The sequence below is a fragment of the Anser brachyrhynchus genome (genome assembly GCF_964034855.1).
Source record: "Anser brachyrhynchus genome assembly, chromosome: 8".
Lineage (NCBI taxonomy): Eukaryota > Metazoa > Chordata > Aves > Anseriformes > Anatidae > Anser > Anser brachyrhynchus.
In genome coordinates, this window is record NC_137702.1 from 16,865,795 (window position 1) to 16,886,522 (window position 20,728).

A 20,728-nucleotide genomic window follows, 5' to 3' on the forward strand; every position below is an offset into this window, starting at 1 on the left:
CCAATGCCTGACCACTCTTTCTGAGAAGAAATGTCTCCTCATTTCCTCCCCTGGCACAACTTGAGGCCATTCCCTCTAGTCCTATCACCTCCTAGGCTGCTTCCTCAGGGCTGTATCGTATTTCCAGCATATGTCTGGGAAGTTAAAGTTGCCCATGAATACAAGCTCTGGCAATTGAGCGATTTCTACCAGCTGCTTACAGAACACCTCATCTGTCTCTTTATCCTGGTCTGGCGGTCTATATCAGACCCCCATCAGATGTCTGCCTTGTTGGCCAACCCCCTGATCCTTATCCACAAGAACCTTTTCATTCCCAACCCCAATCTCAATGGCATCAAAACACGCTCTAATATAGACAGCCACGCCACCGCCACTCCTTAGCTTCCTGTCCCTTCTGAAGAGCTTGTAGCCATCCATTGCAGCACTCCAGTCATGGGAGTGGTCCCACCACCACATTTCAGTGATGGCGACTAGGCCACAGTTTGCCTGCTGCACAATGGCTTCCAGCTCCTCCTGTTTGTTGCGCATGCTGCACGCATTGGTGTAGATGCACTTGAGTCACACCATTGCCCTCACCCTTAACCCTGAGACTGCTCCCCCAGGCTCATCTCTATTGAGTCTTATTTCCCCCCGTCCTCCTTCGTACCTAATTTAAAGCCCTCTCAATGAGCCCTGCCAGCTCCCAAGCTAGAGTCCGTTTCCCCCTTTGGGACAGGTGGGTCCCATCAGTAGCCATCAGGCCAGGTGCTGAGTAAACCTCCCCATGATCAAAAAAAAAAAAAATAAAATCCTGCAACAGCACCAGCCTCTCAGCCATGTATTGATCAGCTGGGCCTTCCAGGTCTGCTCAATGCCCCCCCCAACCACTGAAGGGATAGAGGAAAACACCACCTGCACACTCATTCCATCCAGTAACCACCCCAGTCCCCTGAAGTCCCTTTTGATAGCCTTCAGTCTTCTCTCTGATATTTCATCACTGCCAGCCAGGGGTAATAATCGGAGGGGTGAACAAGGTCAGAAAGTTTCCTGGTAACATCCCTGACCGGGCCCCATGGAGGCAGCAGACTTCCGTATGGGTAGGGTCCAGCTGACATATGGGGCCCTCTGTTCCCCTCAGAAGTGAGTCACCTATGACCATTACTCTTCTTTCCTTCTTGTTGGAGGAAGTCTTGAGGCATGGTCCCCTACTTCTGTTTCATTGCAGGCAATTACACACCCGCAAGGAATGTGACACCTCAGGCACGGCTCTCTTTCTGCTTAGATTAAAGACCGGCATGGCCACTTAGCCTGCTACCTTCCAGCATATTAAGAAACGTGGAGTTCTACGGTCATCCAGAACGAAGCCACCTCCCACCAGCACAAACCCTCATCAGGAATCTGGCTAGTCTCTGGAGAAGCCTGAGAGACCCAAGTGCCGCTGCCGAATGGCTTGCTCCAAGCCAGCAGAGCCACATGCCAACAGGCCTGAAGGCTGTGGCCAAAGACACCTAGGAGATGCTCTGAGAGGGCCTTAATGCACAGCCCTTGCAGCAGGGTTCGGCGTGCTCATGACGGTTTCTGCCCTGGGAAATAACCCTGTAATTCAAACCCTGCAGAATTAGAAAGGCCATGCAACTTCAACAAGCCGTAGCCATTGCTAATGAGGTGCTACAATGGTTCACACGTGGAGAATGGAGCAGGGGGCATGAATTTAACAGTTTAAGCTGAACTAAAGGGAAAGCAGAGCTAGGGAAGACAGCAAGGTCCTTGAGTTTGTAAGACTTGTTGAGTCTCTGACTTGTTTGGATCTTGCAGCAAAAGCCCACTGCAGCTTCCAGTCACCTTTGGCAGCTCAGAAAGAGCTCCCTGGTCTGAGCAGAGAACGGAGCTCAGTGTCAAAGAGGCTATCCTGACTGATGACAGAGCTTATTCTGGGCGGGAATTCAGCCCTGCCAAAAGTAACTGAAGAAACAAAATCCAGCAGTAGAGTCCTAATGTGAGTCAAATACAAATATGAACACAGATTTCCCAAAACAAATGGTAAATAAAGTAACAGAAGAGTCATTTCTCCCTGTCTTTTTGTTTGAACACTGCCAGACTTAGAAAATGAATTCAAAAATACAAAAACCACTGAACTGGCAATTTCCACTGTGAAGTGGAGATGAATTACCTTGACTAGGAGGCAGTGCAGCTGAGAGAGACCAGAAGAGAAGGTATGGATCCTAAAGGGGAGGAAAAAAACATTCAACACAAAACTGAGGCAAAACACTTTGGAAACCCAGTGAAAAAGCAGTCTCCCTCCCACCCCAGTGCAGGTGGCTTCCACTGCCTCTTGTACAACTTCATGTGTAGGGAAAGAGCTGTTCAACATCCAGTTAGGCAACTCTAATGCTTCATTTCAGCTGTGAAAACATCTTTATCTACCAAAGAGAAGAAAGTGGAGTTGTTACTATCAACTACTTTGACAGTCTCCTGCGCAGGATCTTCTCAACAGCACAGTGAGCCAAACAGGACTCACTACACCTTTCAGATACTGCCCCATTTACAGAAAAGTATGGCTCTCATTCACTCAGCATCGAGGGGACTCCGCTAATTTTTGTTTCATTAGAAATGCTCTGTTGCTTTGTAGACAGTGGCACTGCTCGGTGGACTGCCAGCCCTACCTTGCAGCGATTAACCTGCAACAGATACCTCAAGTCCCTCTGACACCAGTGGGATCAGATAATAACACAGCCTGGGACCCAGCCAAGCCAGCTCACAACAATGCAGTTCAGAGACTGAACAGATGTAAACTTTTCTTGCCACTGCTAAATTTTGTACAATTATGCTCACAACACTTCATTAGTAAGGACTCAACATTCAGGCCCACATTCAAAGAACTGTTTAAGCATTTAATGAGGTTGCTAAAAATTCAACTGTGTTCATAAGACTTCTTGGCTCTACAGGGAATCACCATATGTTCCAGGGTTTTCCTTAATTAAGGACAGGCTTTTTGGCATACCTTGTTTTTTGATCTTGGATTTTTTGTATTTTGTTTATGGTTTATATTCTTCTTTTCTTTTTTTTTTTCCCTCATTTGAACTGGGTCCTCAGATGTGAGTTCCCAGTGGAGAGGCAGCTGGGGCCTGGAGCCGTGGCAGGGAATGGTGGGAGCGTAAAGCCAGTCACAAGAGCAGTGAGGCTCTCCAGGCTGGGCAGCTGTACAAGAACAGGACCTCACAGTACAAGAATGCAACAAATGTGTCTCCCCTCTAACTCATTCTCCTTGCCCCTCAGCAAACTGTGGATAACAGATTTTGCTGGCAGCAGCAGTGATTCCTTCAGTGATGTTCCAAGCCTAAGTGAGAGAATGATTCGCAGATGTGTATAAATGTACACATATGAAAAGGCACCAGGGTCTTTGCTCTTTCCACACTACCTCAATAAATCTCCCAGACATTCTCGGCTCTCAACCCAGAGCAATACAACCACAGAGAGGCATGACACAGCTCTACGGCTGGATTTAGCATATAAAGAAAGAAGAGATTAAGTACCTGGAGACTGACCTCTGAAGTGCAGTTTCCCAGTCACACTAATGTAGTCACACTGTAGGACATAGTAGTAGTGTCTCCCTCCCCCAAATTCTGGGGTTGCTGCTAATAGCACAGTGCCATGACAGATACACGCTTAAGCCCAGCGGACACAGTCAACAGCCTCTAGAAAGCACATGAGGGAATCAACATCTCCACAGAAAAGCCATCAGACTAGGGCTGCTCACAGCTGCCTCAGAGTCAGAAATCCATGTGTAATGGCTTCTCTGACATCCATACACGAGGGATTCTTCTGCAGTGCAACAGAAGTTCCAGCTACTTCATTCCCAAGTCCCTTCTTTGTCTTGCTTTAGTTCTCCCCATGATAGCTTCAGCATGGACAAAGCTTTCAAGCATACAAAAAGAACATCTGCATCTGGCCTTGGAAGTGTTTAAACCAAGCAGACCCAGCTTCAAAGGAACAATTCCCATGAAGAAAGCCCAGGAAATCCCATATGCACAGGATCAGGGCTGTGACTGGCCTCTGAAATCAATTTGCTCAAATAAGGAATTAATTGCAACAGTTCCATAATTTCTGAAGGGATCGCTTGTTCCCTAGCTAGTTAGATAGCTTGCTCCTCAATGCTAGTTGAGGCCCCAGCTAACCCAAGATTAATGAAAGTGTGTAAACACCTGGGAAGGAACAGTGATATTTAGAAATATTTTGGTTCTGATAACAACAACAAGATAGATTTTGAAAGTCAGAATCTGCTCAAATGCCCAGTACTGATTTTTCAATAAGCATGTTGAGCCCATACCCCCTTACCAAGGGTTCCCCAAAACAGGAACATCTGAAAAGTTCTCAGTCCCTGTACCAAGCTTGCTTAAGAATGACTGCTAGGCTCCCACTGACTGCCTTGACTCCAGCAAAAAGCCTCAGACCAGGCACCACCAGATGCCTAGAACAGGAGGGAGAGGCAGACCCAAGTCACTGCACTCAGCAGTTTACTTTCATATTTTTTCCCCCTTACCATCCCCAAGTTATAAGCTGGTCCTACGTATAGGAGAAAGTATGCAGTGCCTGCCCCCAGCTCCTGTACAACCCCATTAGGGCTTTCATCTGGAGGTACGTCTTACACTCTTCATAATTCTACATATACATTATTCAGACTTAAAAAAATGTAGAAGTGGGTTTCGCAGTGTGCCAGGAAAGAAAACCAAGTATCCCTCTCCACCAAGGTGTGTGGTGTGGTCGACACTGGAGGGAAGGGATGCCATCCAAAGGGACCTGGACAGGCTTGAGAGGTGGGCCTGTGCGAACCTCATGAGGTTCAATAAGGCCAAGCGCAATGTCCTGCATCTGGGCCCGGGCAATCCCAAGCACAGACAACTGAAGGAGCCACCAAGCAAACATGATGATGAGAATCCCTGATGCTCTTGAACTGGAGGGACATGCATTCCCTGCCACCAGGTCATCTTCTAGCCTTGTTTAAATAAACAAGGCCTGCTCTGCAGCAAAGCAGCTACTTTGTCTTAGCTGTCTTTCAACAATCCTAATGGAGATGAAGCAACAGTAACCATCACCCCAACATACTTGTCTGAAGCTAGAACACCAGCCAGACCCTGCACCTCTCTGGCGGACCCAGGAAATCCTTCGCTATCGCTGCAGACCGAACAGTACTGTCAATAGAAAAATAGCACCAAGCCCTCCGGGCCTCATCTCCAGCAAGCTGCTACCTGCCTACATACTCAGGTGCACAGAGACATGACAAAGAAAATCCCAACAGTAAGCCTTTCATGTCTGTGCAGTGATTTCTGGAAAACGTGGCACAAGTACTAAGAGAAATCTTCCAGTTCAGCAGGTTTGGAGAACTTCATGGATTCACGTACACGCTTGCTGTGCTACAGCCTGCAAAATATCACCTCTTCAGTCTTTTGGACAGCAGTCATGTTGCTCTGTACTAAACCTGCACAGCTGAATGGAGGACCTGTTCTGCAACCAGCCCCACATACTGGGAAGGCTTCCTTGATCGGCAGCCGCACGGAGCTGGAAGAAGCTGAGACAGACACATGCCCCATGGGCGCACATCCATTCTGCCAGGCACAGCCATCCAGCTTTGCCTGCAAAGGCTTGGAATAGGGCAGAGACAGGCAGGAAAGAAGGCTGGACTTGGTCACCACACCAAGTTCAGGGCTGGCCAAGAGCAGCACCCTGAGCGAGCAGCCGCCCAGTGGCAATGCAGCCACCGGAGAAGTATCCCATCTAGCTCCTGAGGAGTGGGCTGTTGGAACATCCTGTTCCTGGGGCATGCAGGCTGACCAAGGAAAGTATTCTACTTCAGTTGCACCATACTATGTAGCATCTGATCAAGACAGATGCCGAGACAAAGCAGAGCACACAGCGTTTGGCTGAAGGAGGACAGGCTCCAGGAGGTGAGGAGCAGCCCGGGGCTGCTCTGCCCACCAGCCACACACACACAGCTGCTCACCGGCTCTCTCCCCCTTCCAGCTCCACAGAGCTCTCTCCCTCGGTAGCTGCTGAAAGGAAGGAGCTTGGCAGAGCCTGCACTACAAATACACCCCCTGGCCAATTTACGCTCAGAAATATGACTCTGCATTTCTCCTTCATGAAAGGACGCACTGTTTGGGGAGGGAGCGGGCTGTGGTAGGAGCAGGCACCAGCTGAACAGATCACTAGAGTCACAGAGAAATCTTAGCCCTGCTGTCAGAGCGCAAAGTATTGTTGTCAAAGGCAAAGCTCTCTTTTTGCCATGCTCTCCCACGGATAATTTTGCCAAGTTTAAAAGTTTAGACTTTGATGTAGAGCTCCAGATTTGCTTTGCACAGGCAAAAGCACTTCCAACAATTAAATTAACATTTATTTCCTCTTATTATTTATGCACAGGAGTCTTTTTCCACTCTGATGATCTGCAATGGACCAGGAGTGGAATAAAAATACAAACTTGAACCCAGTCAGGAAGGGTAATTCCTTCCTGATTCTTAGAGCAGATCAGTATGAGGTACCTGGCTGTACTATATCAGGCATTAGACTTACAGAAACAGCCAAAGTCAGTAAGACTTTTTCAAAGGAATACATCTTCACTATTGCTCCAGAGCAGCAGTTTTCAGACTGTGATCAGCAGACACCTGGAAATTATTTCTTATGTGTTTCTGAAAAGTAACTTAAGAGAAAAGCATGTCTAGTGTACATAAGTCAAAGTTTGCTCTACAGGGGTCTGCAATCCCACAGGAAAAATGCAATGGGTTTGCACTCAGCCCACAAACTATCATTCCTCTTTCACTTGCTCTAGAAGAATCAGTATCAAGACCCTTATCATAATCAATGCCTTTATTTAATCTTCATTATGTGATCCACAGTGTAATCTAAGCAGGCAGCAAAATTAATCCGTGTACCTAGAAACTCATATAACTTCTGTCACTACCAGTAATGCAAGTTTATTCTTACAGTGCCAGATAACTGGATTAATGCTGGCATGGGCATGTAGTAAACACTCCTGCTTTCCTGGGAGGTCAGGGAATTACTCTCTGCCTACAGGCAATCTAGGCAAGCAGAAGGAAGATAAAACCCCAGGTGCTTATAACATTTAGTACAAAGGAATAAAAACAGAAATAAATTTCTTGGCTGTTTCCCCTGTACTAGCAAGTCAGCATCCTGTGGGATGTTAAGTGTTGTCAGAGAATATGCTTTTAAAATGGAGGTACAGCAAGTAAAAGTCAATTAGGGGGCTCTAACAAACTCCTGGCAGGAAGGAAACTTGCCACAGCTTTGTCTTCCCTTCACACGAGGCCCAGCCACAGACGTAGAAGGCTCTCGTCTGCACAGTGCCCCATCCACAGAGAACCAGAGGCAGAGGCATCAGCAGGCAGGCCTTATCACCCTCCCACAGGGCAGAACTGCCGGGGAACTTGCCACAGGGGCCTAGAAGCTCCTGATGCCAGCTTAACACTGGACACAGCACTGCTCCACAGCTCGGCCAAGAGCTTGGGATGCCCCACGCATCAGAACTGATTGAGGATTTGTGTTGTTTATCCATCATGTGGAAACATCTGGCATTGCTGTGTGCTGAGGCGCATCCTTAGCCATTCGGGTACACGGCTAGTGGGAAACAGCACAGCCAGCTGTGAAATCACAGAGCTAACACCTCCCTCCACCGAAGGAAAAGTTTCTGCTTTTTACAACAGGTCTGAATCTGACTCACAACATCAAAAATAAGCTTCAAAACAAAATAGAAAAATATTAGCAGTGTATTGGATGCCCCTTCACAGTAGGAAGGGAAGACTGAAGCATGAAATCCACCCACCACCATCTCCAGATACTTCCAAAGACATCCAAGGTGTCCGTGACAGCTGCTGCTGCTGGAGAAGGCAGAAAACACAAGTAGGAGGCCAGCCACAGCACGAGGCTGCTCCTGGGCAGCTGCTCCTAAGATGTCGCTGCCTGCCACATGGTGAGGAAATGAGAAGGGCCCAACATGTGCAGGCCAGGGCAATCTGTCTTCAAAGCAAGGCATGTGCACTGCCTTTACTGCTTGCATGAACATTATAAAGGGCCATACAGTGAAGGTAGTACAAGAAAATTAAAAATAATTCAAGCATTCAGCAGAACTCCAACTCATTAGTTACTGTCTCCAAAGGGTAAGGCAGAGAATGGCTACAGAGCTGCCCTCTCTGCAACATGGAAGAGGTTTTCCTGGTCAGCAGAGCAGCCCCAGAAGGGCAGGTTTGCTCTTTAGCTATTGCTCAGTACCCACCCGTAGATAAGCCTGCACCTTATGTTATATTGCACTCCCCATTCACACCCCCCTTCATGGGCTTTACTCCCTGCTTTGAGGCACTCCACTGGCTCCAAGAAGCTCAGTGTCTGCCGTACAACATCTTCATGTGCTATCAACACAGTAAGACCGGCAATCTAGGCCTGACTCAGTCCCTGGGGGACACCACTTGTAACAGGATGCCAGCTGGACTTAGCTCCATTAACCAATACCGGGAGGGCACGGCCCTCCAGCCAGTTCTTCACCCAGAGAAGAGTGTACCTGTCCAGGCCACAAGCAGCCAGTTTCCCCAGGAGAATACTGTGGGAGACCATGTCAAAGGCTTTGCTGAAGTCTAAGAAGACTACATCAACAGCCTTTCCCTCATCTACCAGCCTGATCATAGAAGGAGATGAGGTTGGACAAGCATGACCTGCCTTTCGTTAACCCATGCTGGCTAGGCCTGATCTCCTGGATGCCACACAAGTGCCGTCTGATCTCACCCAAGATGATTTGCTCCATAACTTTCCGTGGAACCAAGGTCAGGCTGACAGGCCTGTAGTTCCCCTGGTCCTCCCTATGGCCCTTCTTGTAGATGGGAGTCAGCAAGCCTCTAATCCTCTGGGACCTCTCCAGACAATCATGAACACTGATAGATGGTGTAAAGTGGCCTGGCAATTACCTCCGCCAGCTCCCTCAGCACCCTGGGGTGGAGCTCCTCTGGTCCCATGGACTTGTGACATTCCAGATGGAGGAGCAGGTCTCTGTCTCTTCCTGGATCGCAGCAGGTGATTCTCTACCTGAATTACAGGGGACGCCCAGGTCAGGGAGTAAAGTACCCTGAGGATAACTGATCTGACTATTAAAGACAGATGACAGATGTAAAGAAAGCGTTGAGAACCTCAGCCTTATCCTTATCCTCAGTGATCACATTCCCTGCTGCATCAAGTAAAGGACGGAAATTTTCCTTGGTTCTTCTCTTGCTGTTAAGATATTTGTAAAAGGATTTCTTGTTCTCTTTTACTGCAGTGGCCAATCTGAGTTCAAGCTGGGCTTTTGCCTTTCTAACTTCCTCTCTGCATATCTCAGCAACTTCCTTGTAGTTGCCCCAAGTAGCCTGTCCTTTCTTCCAGCAGATGTAGACTCTCTTTTTCTCCCGGAGTCTCAATAAAAGTTCCCGGTTCATCCATACCAGTCTTCTTCCCCTCCAGCTCGCCTTACAGGACACAGGAACAGCCTGCTCCTGTGTCTTTAAGATTTCTTTCTTGAGGAGCGTCCAGGCTTCCTGGACCCCTTTGCCCTTTGGGAGTGACTCCCAAGGGACCCCTGCAACAAGTGTCCTAAATAGGTCAAAGCCCGCCCTCCGGAAGTTCAAGACAGCAGTTTTGCTACTTACCCTTCTGACATCACCAAGAATAGAAAACTCTGCAATTTCATGGTCACTCTGCCCAAGACAGTCCCCAACTTTCACATCTCCCACCAGTCCTTCCCTGTTAGTGAAGAGCAGGTCTAGTGGGGCACCTCCCCTGGCAGGCTCTTGAACCAGCTGTGTCAGGAAGCTATCTTCTACACACTCTAAAATCCTCCTGGACTGGTTCCTCTGCGCAGTATTATACTTCCAGCATATATCAGGGAAGTTGAAGTCTCCCATGAGAATGAGTGCTGATGATCATGTAATTTTTGCAAGCTGCTCATAGAATGCCTCATCCACCTCTTCATCCTGATGAGGCAGTCTATAACAGACCCCCCCCAACATGTCACCCCTACAGGCCTTCCCCCTGATCCTTATCCATAGACACTCAACTTTATCATTCCCAACCGCAAGCTCTTCAACACCAAAACACTCTTTAACATAAAGAGCCACACTACCTTGTCTATCCCTTCTGAAGAGCTTGTAGCCATCCATCACAGTACTCCAGTTGTAGAAGTAATCCCACCATGTTTCAGTTATTTCAACTAGGCCATAGTTAGTCTATCTCACAATCGCTTCTAGCTCCTCCTGTTTGCTGCCCGTGCTGCATGCATTGGTGTAGATGCACTTCAGATGAGACATCTGCCTCACCCCCAGCTTCAGCACTGTTCCCCTAGGCACCTCTCTGGTGAGCCCTGTTTTATCCCCCTCCCCATCATAGCTAGTTCAAAGCTCTCTCCACAAGTCCTGCTAGCTCCTGCACTAGCTCCTGATTTTCTGGGATTATCAGAGCCTTGGAGAGTGCCCTTGAAGAGAACACAATGAGAAATAACTCATTTAATCTCCTATACTCCAGGATCAAGGAACGCACAATAAAAAATCAAACCCAAAGCATTAATGCTGGAGATAAAACTAGCCCATCCCACCCAGCAAGGCCAATCCCCGCCCTCCAGCAGCCCAAGCAATGCATAATTCCCATGAACATACAAGATAAGGTTAACCACACACAGTATCTAATGACATCAGACTGTACTTTTGTCTTGATCTATCGCAAATTCTCAGCAAACTAAAACATAGTGCACTTCATTATCCTCTCACTGGCACAGGTTTCACTTGGTAAAAAGTACTTTACACCAAATTTTGGTTTCACCAACATTAAGCAGTCATGACTAAGTTATTTTACAGTTGCACTTTGCAGAAGCCAGCATGGAACTTGGGACTTCATAATTTTGGCCTAACCTTTAAGTAGCCAGTTAGACTGGAAAAACAGAACTTTTCTGAACTACAGGGAATGGTACAGGGCTTCAAAATGAATGGATTATGTCATATTTGCTGGCAACTGGCTGAAAATTATTTATATATAATTAAGAGATTAGGAAAACAACCACTTCTGCCAAGCTGGAAAAAAATATTCAACGCTTGTGTATGAAAAAGTTTTGGTGGATGTCATCTGTAATTTTGTCCATCATGTTTTAGATGAAGAAACAGCTGGAAAGGCGACACCTTCTATACTGAGAGGGTTATGAATATAAAAAAAAGGCACAGCACTGTGTGAACAAGAAATAGTCAATGTATCAATTCAAAACTTTCTGAATTTCTACCAGAGACAGATTTTTACAGTTTCTCACTTTGATGTCTGGGTGTACTCATCTTCTAGGTGCCTCTGGGAATTAGGCAACACGAATCAGGTGGGTTAGAGGGCATGCCTAGAGGCCCCTGAAACCTCCAGCAAAGGTCACAGCCTCCATGGGCACGGCACTGAGGCAGCATTAGAGCTCCATTTTGCAGAGAGGGAAACAAAAGCAAAGAGATTAATGGATTTTTACAAGTCACAAAAGATGAGTGGGTGTCAGGGCTGGGAATGATAAACCAAGCCTACCCTCCCTTCTGGTATATACACAAATAAATTACAAACATTCAGCTTCTGTAGGGCTGTTTACTTAACACATTCACAGAGTATTTGTCATTCTAGTGGTAAATTTGCAGCCATGGCAATCTCAAGAGCAAATTTTCCTCCATGTAGCTTTCACGAATCTCACAGAAGCTCTAAGGCAAAGCCCCCCTACCTGCTCAAGTATTTTGCTTTCATCACTGAAAAGAGCTCTAGGTTTTTGGAGATGTACTTCTAGATTTATTTTTTAAAGCAGTGAAGCGCTTGCACTTAGAGTCCAGCACCCGCAGTGGCATTACTCAACATGACTTACTACTCTCTTAGCATCTCAGTAGGGCACCCGTATCTGCCGAGTTCATTGGTCACAAGACCGCTCCCCTTGCCGACCTTGTGATCTGGCCCTGGTTCCATCCTCACAGGCTGAAAAGACGCAGTGGGCTGCAGCTGTGAGGTGGTTCATTAACTGCCTCACGTCTTTTTGTGCTTTGAAGGTCTTGTCTCTAAGCAAGCTGTCCAAGTGGGCAGCGAAACCTGTTTTTAGTTTTGCCACTTGAGTTTGCCCAGCTGGGCAGGACTGTTTGTCACCTCAGACACACACCGCAGCACAGAACATGCTCTGAGAGCAGATCCTCCAAACTACGGCTAGATAATCCACAACCTCATCGTGTAACAGGCCAGTGTGCAAGCAAGGCACTTCTACTTTAAAATTTTAAATACTTTGGGGTAGCTAAAACTTCTGAGTCTGAATCTCTTTTATTTGTCATCTCATATTTTGCTCACACATATAGGAATCCATATGGCCTCTCCTATGGAGGGAGGCACAGACACACACATTTGCATGATACATGGCTACACCACGTGTGCCATACTATGGATTTCTGAGTTATAACCTGTTTTCTCTGGGAAAGGTCCAATTCTGCACTCAAACTGATGGAAGGTGATGCTACACTGATGGCTAACTTAACTCTAAAGAGTGAAAGAAACACAAACAAGCTCACGGCATTTCTCTAGTCTCATACATAAAAAGGAATGCAGAGTAATATGAGAAAAGCTGTGTCTTTCTCATTCCCAATAAGGAAATGGGATTGTTTAAATTAAGTGGCATTTAAACAAAGCATGGGATTGTTCCCATTATACTACAGGACCTTACTCCATGTGGCCATTCTCACTCTGCTGGTCTGCCCTCTCTGTGCAGGTTTGAGAGTAGAAGAATGTGCATGCCCCATTTAGTCTGACTTCTTAAGGCTTAATCCTGACCACAGAGACACATTCTGAGGATAAATATTTTTTTCCCCTTCATTGTGGGGTTGTAAATAAAGAAAGGAAATGAGCACTTAATCTCAGCAGCCACTTATTACTGAATTTATTGGATAATTGGAAGCTCCATAAAATACACATTTACCTTTATTTTGCCGAGTGTGCTTTCCATCTGTGCCGCCACCAGTGTGAGGCATTCACAGCATTAAAATAGCTATAGCCAGGGAATGAACTGCACAAGATAAGGGCAAAGACAGAGCTTTCTACCATCACTGGAGAGACTCCCACACACATCTGCAGGCATCAGATCCAACAAGGACATGCACTGACCCAAATAGCCCTTGCTTGTATCACGGTACTTGTTCAGCAGCGTCCTTATGCCTAGACATTTGAGTTCCCTAGGGCTCTGAGGCAATTTCAAAGGCTAGAAGTCTAAATTTTTGGAACATCTGACAAGCTGATCACAAGGCACTGCTGGGGTTGGGATGAAAACAAGGAGAAGCGTCAGCTGAGTGTGTAGGAAGCCAATCCCAAGCTCGCCCTTTTAGTGAAAAACACCATCCACACCATGATTCCAGTACTGCAATACAGAACGGCAGACAGCATAAAACAATAAAACAGTAAAAACAGACAAATCAAGTATCCTCTTAATGTAAAATAACATAGGGTGCTTTGGGTTTTAAATAGCAATGTGATATATAAGGAGACATAAACTGAAACCTAATTCCTTATTCAGCTTTTCTTTACCAAGTTGCTTAGAAGTTACACTCCAAGGTATCCCACAGAACATTTAACCTGCCATATACCGCAGGCAAAGCATCACTTAGTGTCACCTTAAGTAATTTGAAAATTTTAGCATCACCTGCTTGCCACTCAAAAAAAAAAAAAAAAGGTTTCATCTGAAACCGGCTCAGGCTCTTTTTCTGAAGGCTTTCATATAAGCCATCAAGAGTTTCACCTGAAATCCATGCAACAACAGCAACTGATGTGTCACATGGTCTGCAAACTGCCAACGTGTCATGTAAGTAACTGGCCACTAGAGGGATTTCTTAAATAAATGAAACAGAAGTAATCAGTTAATTTCTTCATGGAAAAACTGAGACAAGTTTTGTCTCAGTTGAAAAATCATTTGGTCTCTCCTAAACATCTGCCAAGTTTCTCGCTCGGCCTCTGTCTGGGAGAACCCAAAGAACAGATAACAGGTTTCTGAGCTATCAGTCTGCTGAGGATGTTTTCCAGTCTGTAGCCCTTTTTTCTCATGCTCCAAACTTAGCATCTGAGGCAGACAGCAGACACCTTGCAAGACCATTTCAGCATAAACTGTTTCTGCCCTGTCACGATTAAGTAGACCGTTTGTGCTAAAGAGTTTCATTAGCCCATTCAGATTGAGTAACCTGATATAAGATCTAACAAGCTGAAAACTCAGTTTCTTTGGCTGCTTAGTTGGTCTCTTCCAAGCGTATTCATAACTTCCATGCCAGAGTTAGCGCTGCTTTATTGCTCCATTTGTGCTGTCAGTTCAGGAGACCTGGAGGAAATGTATCTTTGTTGGTCGAGTAGATCTGGAAGAAATATGTCTACCAGAGCAGAAAATGCTGGGGTTTTGGTCTATGTGCTGTGTGGTTGAAAGCTATGTGCCCAAGCTCTTATAACCAGATGTTTTTCTTTATCTGCAGGCTGTCCCAAATCATATGTGTAGTAACCAACTTGGCCACGCACTCTGCAGCCGCAACAGGAGCTGGTCAGATTTGTCAGGCGGGCGATAACTGCTCTAATACGTAATTGCTTTCCCTCAGAGTTCTCACTCAACTGGAGAGGTAAAAAAATAACTGAAAAAGACTTGAACCAGGTTTCCCCTCAGCAAGCCTCCTCCATGGTACATTGAATTTATGCTTGCTAGCATTTGTGATTTATATCCACCTGCTCTGCAGGGGCTGGGCAGTCTGCATTCAAAGATGCAGTCTGCAGCCCGAGTGAGTGCAGCAAGAGATGACAGTCCACGCAGCACCCACCTTGCAACAGACAATCGAGCAAACTCGAAGGTGAGTGAAGCTATCTGCAGGTTGAGTATGTGATCTTTGCTACCAACGTGGATGCACCAGGTTTGCAGCTGGCTAAGTGTAGGAAAGAAGTGGCTGCTTTACTTAGCTCTAGCCTAGCTCTGAACACCCTTTCTTTATCCTTTAAACCTGTATCTATATTTATGAAGACTGGCTGGTCCAAAAAGGCAGGTGTGATGTTTGTAGTCACAACATGAGGAAACCCCACCGATAGCAGTTTGATTCTTGTTCTGTAAAACAGAGCTCCCTTCAAGGCCCAGGTATTCAACAAAAAATCCTGGCAACAGCCTTAGTTTGTGTGAAGAAGTCAGAGCAGTGTTCTGCCAGCAGACAGCTATGAGCTCACTAGTCTGAAATAACAACTCATTGACAAGACTTTTTGTGGACACAACTCACTTGTTTGTGAGAGAAATAAGGATGGGGGGAGGCGAAGGGGTGAGTGCATCGGTGCTATGAGAGATTAAATGTGTAACATAAGCCCACTCCATGGTTTAACGATGATAATTTATATTTAAATCCTGCTTTACATTCAGAAAATAATAAATTAAGATATTTAGCAGCAGTGACATTTTCAAATTCCATTCACACACACTGAACTCATTTCAGATTAATGTTTTGAAAAATAGTGTAACCAAAGCCTCCAACAGCCAGAGCTGGAGGAAAAAAATATCTGAAGAGGCAGAAGACCCAAAAGCAATTATTATTCTCTGCTAACCTATTTAGAAGAGTCGGGGTAGGCTCCTCCAGAGCCCTGAGGCCAGTCATAGATGACAACTAAGTGGAAACTTCACCCAGAACTTCCTACTGACAACGCATGCATCATTTGGAGCACACCGGCTGTATCCAGAAACTGATTTATGCCAGTGAGTCAAGTAAATCTAATGGCACATTACTGGGAAAAAGAAGCATGGTTCTGGTCTACCACCCTGCTGTTAGGGTGGTACCACCCTTGCTTAGGGTCTTAGGGTACCACCCCTGCTTAGGTCTACCACCCTTGCTTAGTTACAAGAACTGGCTGTGCTGCTGCCTCTTCCCAGCAGTCACTAGGACTGCCTGTTTCATTTCAGGTCCAAAGAAATTTCTTTTGCTTTGTCAAGAGAACATCAGCCCTCAGCCCATACCAGCCTCTTCCTAATTTTGTCAGCTCTACAACATTCTGGGGCCTGGAAGCTCTGGGCTCCCCAGCCTTGCCCTGAAAGCAGATCACAAACAGGGTACATACACATCAGGAGCTGAGTGCATCATGCTTGTCTGTGCTATCAGCAACAGGCCTCTTTCTGAACCTCTGGGACGTGAATATCTGCTGGTACCTCAGCCTGCAGCAGCCTGCAACTCCCAGAACCCAATCCTGACCCGAGCTGTTCCACGTAGCAAGTGAAAATAGAAGGAACTCACCTCTTCCAACATCCCACCTGACAGCACCGAGTAACGCAACCAAGACAAATCACAGAAGCTACAGAGTTCCAGGCACATGCACAGTCAATGCCAACCTTCTTCCTAACTCTACTGGCCACAGAAAAATCCAGCAGTAAATTACAATTTCCAAGTCTTACCCCTAACCATACTGCCCCTCCCCCAAACCTCAGTTCACTCAAAAACATAAGATCATAACGCAAGTGCTCCACCAATACAAGCTCCTCTACATCTATAGGTTCTGCACGGGTGAGAAGTAACTGGAGTTCAAAGTCCCAAGACAAACTCAGCTCTAACCCTAACCAAGTAAGGGATGATATCCACAGCAAAAAAAAAAATAAATATCTATCAGACTTTGGCCCCTCACTGACAACTCCCTGACTTTTTAAGCCTGTGCAACCCATCAATAAAGCAGGTCCTTGAATATTCAGATTTCAAAACCCGAAAGCTAACCTCCAATCTATTCCAGCTGTGCCACACAGAGGTCCCTTGTATACATCAAACCAAAAAACACTGCTACCTGCTGACACCAACTCTCTTCCCATCTCTTCCTGCCGGGTTTTGCAGGATCTGTGCCCATATCTAACACTAGCCTCAATTATAACTAGTAGATCCATTCAAAACAAAAAGAACACATGGCACTGACAAAGAGGGAGCTAAAATAATTAGAAAGGCTATTGCTTGTAGAATCCAGCAGCAAGACAAGGCTTTTCAACTAGGATTTGTTTGGAGTTTGTAATAGAAATATTCTAGAACTAGAAAACCCCACCAAACTATAAAAGAACAGCATACAGCTTTGGTTTTCCTGGACAAAGCTCTCAACTTTGCAGAAGCAGCAGAACCCAGCAGTGACCTGAGTGTCTGAACTTCCAAATTTCTCAGCCATACTATGAACTACATCATAAAAGAGAGTAAGGTATTACCCTCTTGCTGACCACAGACAAGAACAACCTTAGAACTCTACACTCCTCAGTCATAAATCTAATCCCCAGACCTACTCCCAATCCTACTCGTACAGAGACCAATCTCTCAAGTAAAATAGAGCGTAAGGTACCATGCCCACAAGGCAACTGCCTCCTCCTGAAAACTGTGGGCCCTGCACGATTAGCAATAAACATGCTTCTGAAATAAAAAAAAACTTCTACATCCAAGTCCCATTACATCTCACAGTAAGAGAATTCAAGCTCCTCACCCCACTGCTCATTAGCAGCAGAGATCTCTGCATAAAATCTGAACTTTACCCCCCTCTGTTTTTGTGACTTCTCCAGTTATGCATAGAGAATCAATCCTATATTAACATAAGACAAATACTTTGGTCCTTCACAGCAGCAGTTTTCTAAAACAGTGACTGCTCGGACCTTTTTCTCCCAAGCGCTAACTGCAACCTCAGCTCCAACCCCTTGTGATCACTGTGGTTGATCTAAAATGATGGAACAACCACAGCCTTTCATGTCATCTTTCTAGCCAATCCTAGACAAGAATTAATGGAAAATAAAACATGGGCCATCGGTTCCTGAAGACACCAGTACTCATTTTAACTTCCCAGTGTACAGAAAAGAGCAATAGTGCAGCTTCTGTTGTTTTCCAAACCACAGACGCCTTTGCCCTAGACATGCAGTTCCCACCCCGACCCTTCATCCTTCATTATTCCCCTTTTGTTAGCATCCCTGCAGTGACTCGTGCACATAACTGCTGTGCTTCTCGCTTCTCTTTAGATCGTTTTTGTCACTGCCTTTACGGGTTATAGCATCTGTTACAAATTCTTGTTAGACTACAGGAACGGACACTAATAATTTAAGAATTTTTGAGAGCAAACACACATTCCTCATTAAACCTCTTGGGAAGTTAATAGCATTAATATGCATCCCAATGCTGAAACTCCCTTGAGCAGCTAATCTGCAGCTAAATGTCAGGATCGTGGGATTTCATACCTGAAACAGCTCTGAAAGCAGGCACCCCGGTGTATTACTGTATCAGTACACCTGCCTGTGCCTCCATCATGCCTCTCCGGGGGCTGTGTCGCTGCTGAAGAATTTATTTATCTTCTCACACAGAGCTGCAGCTGGGAGACATAACTCCCCCAAACAGTCACTTCCCTGCTGGCAGGACACGAGATGAGGCAGCCAAGGACCACACTCCAGCACTCATCAGGGAAAACAGCTAACTAGCTACAGCAGCCCAAGTCAGTGCAGCTGAGGTCAATGCTCTGCACCTGTGCTCCTCTTCTCTGCCACAAACATTTTTAAAAAAATGAACCAAAAAACCCACATTGGCTCCTCTCCAAAGAGTTTTTAATCTCACTTAAACACACTGATTTTTTTTTGATGCAATGCTGACTTAATATCCCTGCATCCTTCCATAAACTGGTTAAGTGCTGATAATTAAAGGAGAGAGAAAAGCCCTGCTGCTGCCATTAACATTAGCAAGACTTCCTATTTCATGTTTCTCAGAGCAACTAGAGGAACAAAAAATTTCTCACTACTCCTTCTGGTTGCCTAAAACTCAAGCTTCCTAGTTAACCTCGTTCTAGGACTGCGACAAGGTGGCTTTTGACTAACAACACAATTCACTTACTAGTCTGACTACAGGAACTTAGGTTTGTTTGGCTGAAGTCTGGTGGGGAATAATTCATGGCTTCAAACTAATACACGGGGAAAAAAAAAAATCGGTGCTTGCATTTGGCAGAGTTTAACATCCACGTCATAATTAGCAGTTCAAAATATAAGTGCTGGAAACCAGCCTTTTCCTCCAATTTTGTTAAGTACCTTTTAAGGACAGGAATGATTGAAAACACTGAGGAAATAACGCAAACAACAGCTCTGAATTCCTGGGCTACTCCCAAAGGCTCAGTGCAGTTCTCTCTTTCAGGAGCAGCTGTTGAGCCACAAGAAGATTCTGATCTGCTAACAAAAGAGAGCCACCTGCTATCAGCTTCAAGACAAACCAACACATCACACTTAATGCAACCTAGTTTGCCAGTGGGAAAAATTCAAACCATTCTGCAGCCATACATAACCCTTCCCCTGCAGAGGGATCAAAGAGCAAAAATAAGTAAACAATCCTTTAATAATGAAGGGAGATTGAAAAATCCATTTCTTTTGGAACTAAAGACTTTCAAAACTAACATGAAAGAGTTTTTGTGAGCCCTGCCAGCGCATTTCGGTTTCCACGGACTCCCCCCCGTTTTCTGCTTCAGCATGAGTTTAGATCCTCCTAAGTCCTAGGGAGCATGTGGGACAGTTCCAAGCTTAATGTATTTTCTGGTCCAGTTCAGGATCTGCTTATGCTTATGAAGAGATATATTATTCCTACCAGCACATGCAGGCAGAACAAAAAGTTAAGTTAGAAACTTGTTCAATTTCATGTACCACATCCACATGGGCAATAGGAACAACACTGAAGCAGACACCTTCAGCACTTCCAGCATTTGAAAAGTCCCTGGAAAAGAGCATGGACAGATTTTGGCAAAAACATATTCCAATCCCAAAATAACACTCATTTTTTATGCTGTTTTACCTGATTGCAGAGTTACGTATTAGTAAGTGGGGAAGACATACTGATCATGTAAATAACTGGTGACACACCAGCTTTCATTCCTGAATCCCCTCTCAAAGAAAGTGCTTGAGCACAACTCAGGCCCTCTGCAGTGAAACTCCTATTGCAGTCTCATTAAGCCATTTATTCGGCAGTGCCACATCTGTCCAGATGGAGATCAACATGTTACATTACATTATCAAACATTATCACAACCAAGGTGGTTCTCAGAAAACAGGGGCAACTAAACCCCATGTGAAAGCAGGTATCAATTCTAGTCAGCCAGCAAAAGTTCAAATCGCCACTTATTTGCTAGGCCCCCTGTTAGCTTCCCAAGAAGAAAACCAGAGTCATTCTACAGTAACAGTGGTACTCTGGTCCCATTACTTCAAGCTTGGGAACTTTTATTTTATTTATATACATAAACGAACACACAAACTCCAAAAGCAATTATTTCAGTGTTTAAAAACTGGATTCTTGTGCTATATGAAGCAAATAGTGCATTTCCATTTTTAAAAATGTCCTTTTTCTTTACTGATGGGCCTGTTAGCCGTGCCACATGATTGTCTGGAGAAGCTGGGCATTTTGGCAGATGTGGAAAATACTAACATTTTTTCTTCCTTTCTTTAGCCTGAAATTTTGATGCATGTGGGCCCCATTAGCCCTAATCCACCTTTGAAGATGAAGCTAAAAACATCATCAGCATAAGCTATGCATCATTAAAATAAAGGAAATGAAATGCACACAAATAGGTTGAAATAACACTAAGTCTGAGACATCATCCCACAGGAAGGAAATACCAGGTTCTGACAGACACAGTACCCTGCACTCACTCGTCTCGGTCCTGCCTCGCTGCTACAGCCCATATGGCCTTTCTGGGGGTCCCAAGCGACTGAAGGACG

At 45.5% G+C, this 20,728-nt stretch overlaps 2 protein-coding genes across 6 annotated transcripts in view; both read right to left on the reverse strand.

The window, feature by feature from the left end:
- Window positions 1–20,728, reverse strand: part of COLGALT2 (collagen beta(1-O)galactosyltransferase 2) — a 57,331-nt gene that overhangs the window by 26,505 nt on the left and 10,098 nt on the right. The window contains exon 1 of one of the 5 annotated variants that reach the window (XM_080602342.1): window positions 18,224–18,361. The exons of 2 other annotated variants lie outside the window; for them this stretch is intronic. The gene's annotated coding sequence lies outside the window, so the exon portion shown is untranslated. Of the gene's footprint in view, window positions 1–2,149; window positions 2,173–10,129; window positions 18,192–18,223; window positions 18,362–20,728 lie in introns of those variants that run through there. 2 more of the 5 variants (XM_080602344.1, XM_080602343.1) reach the window with 2 other exon arrangements.
- LOC308199001 (uncharacterized protein) overlaps window positions 1–20,728 on the reverse strand; it is a 128,410-nt gene that overhangs the window by 3,795 nt on the left and 103,887 nt on the right. The gene's annotated exons all lie outside the window — the stretch shown is intronic.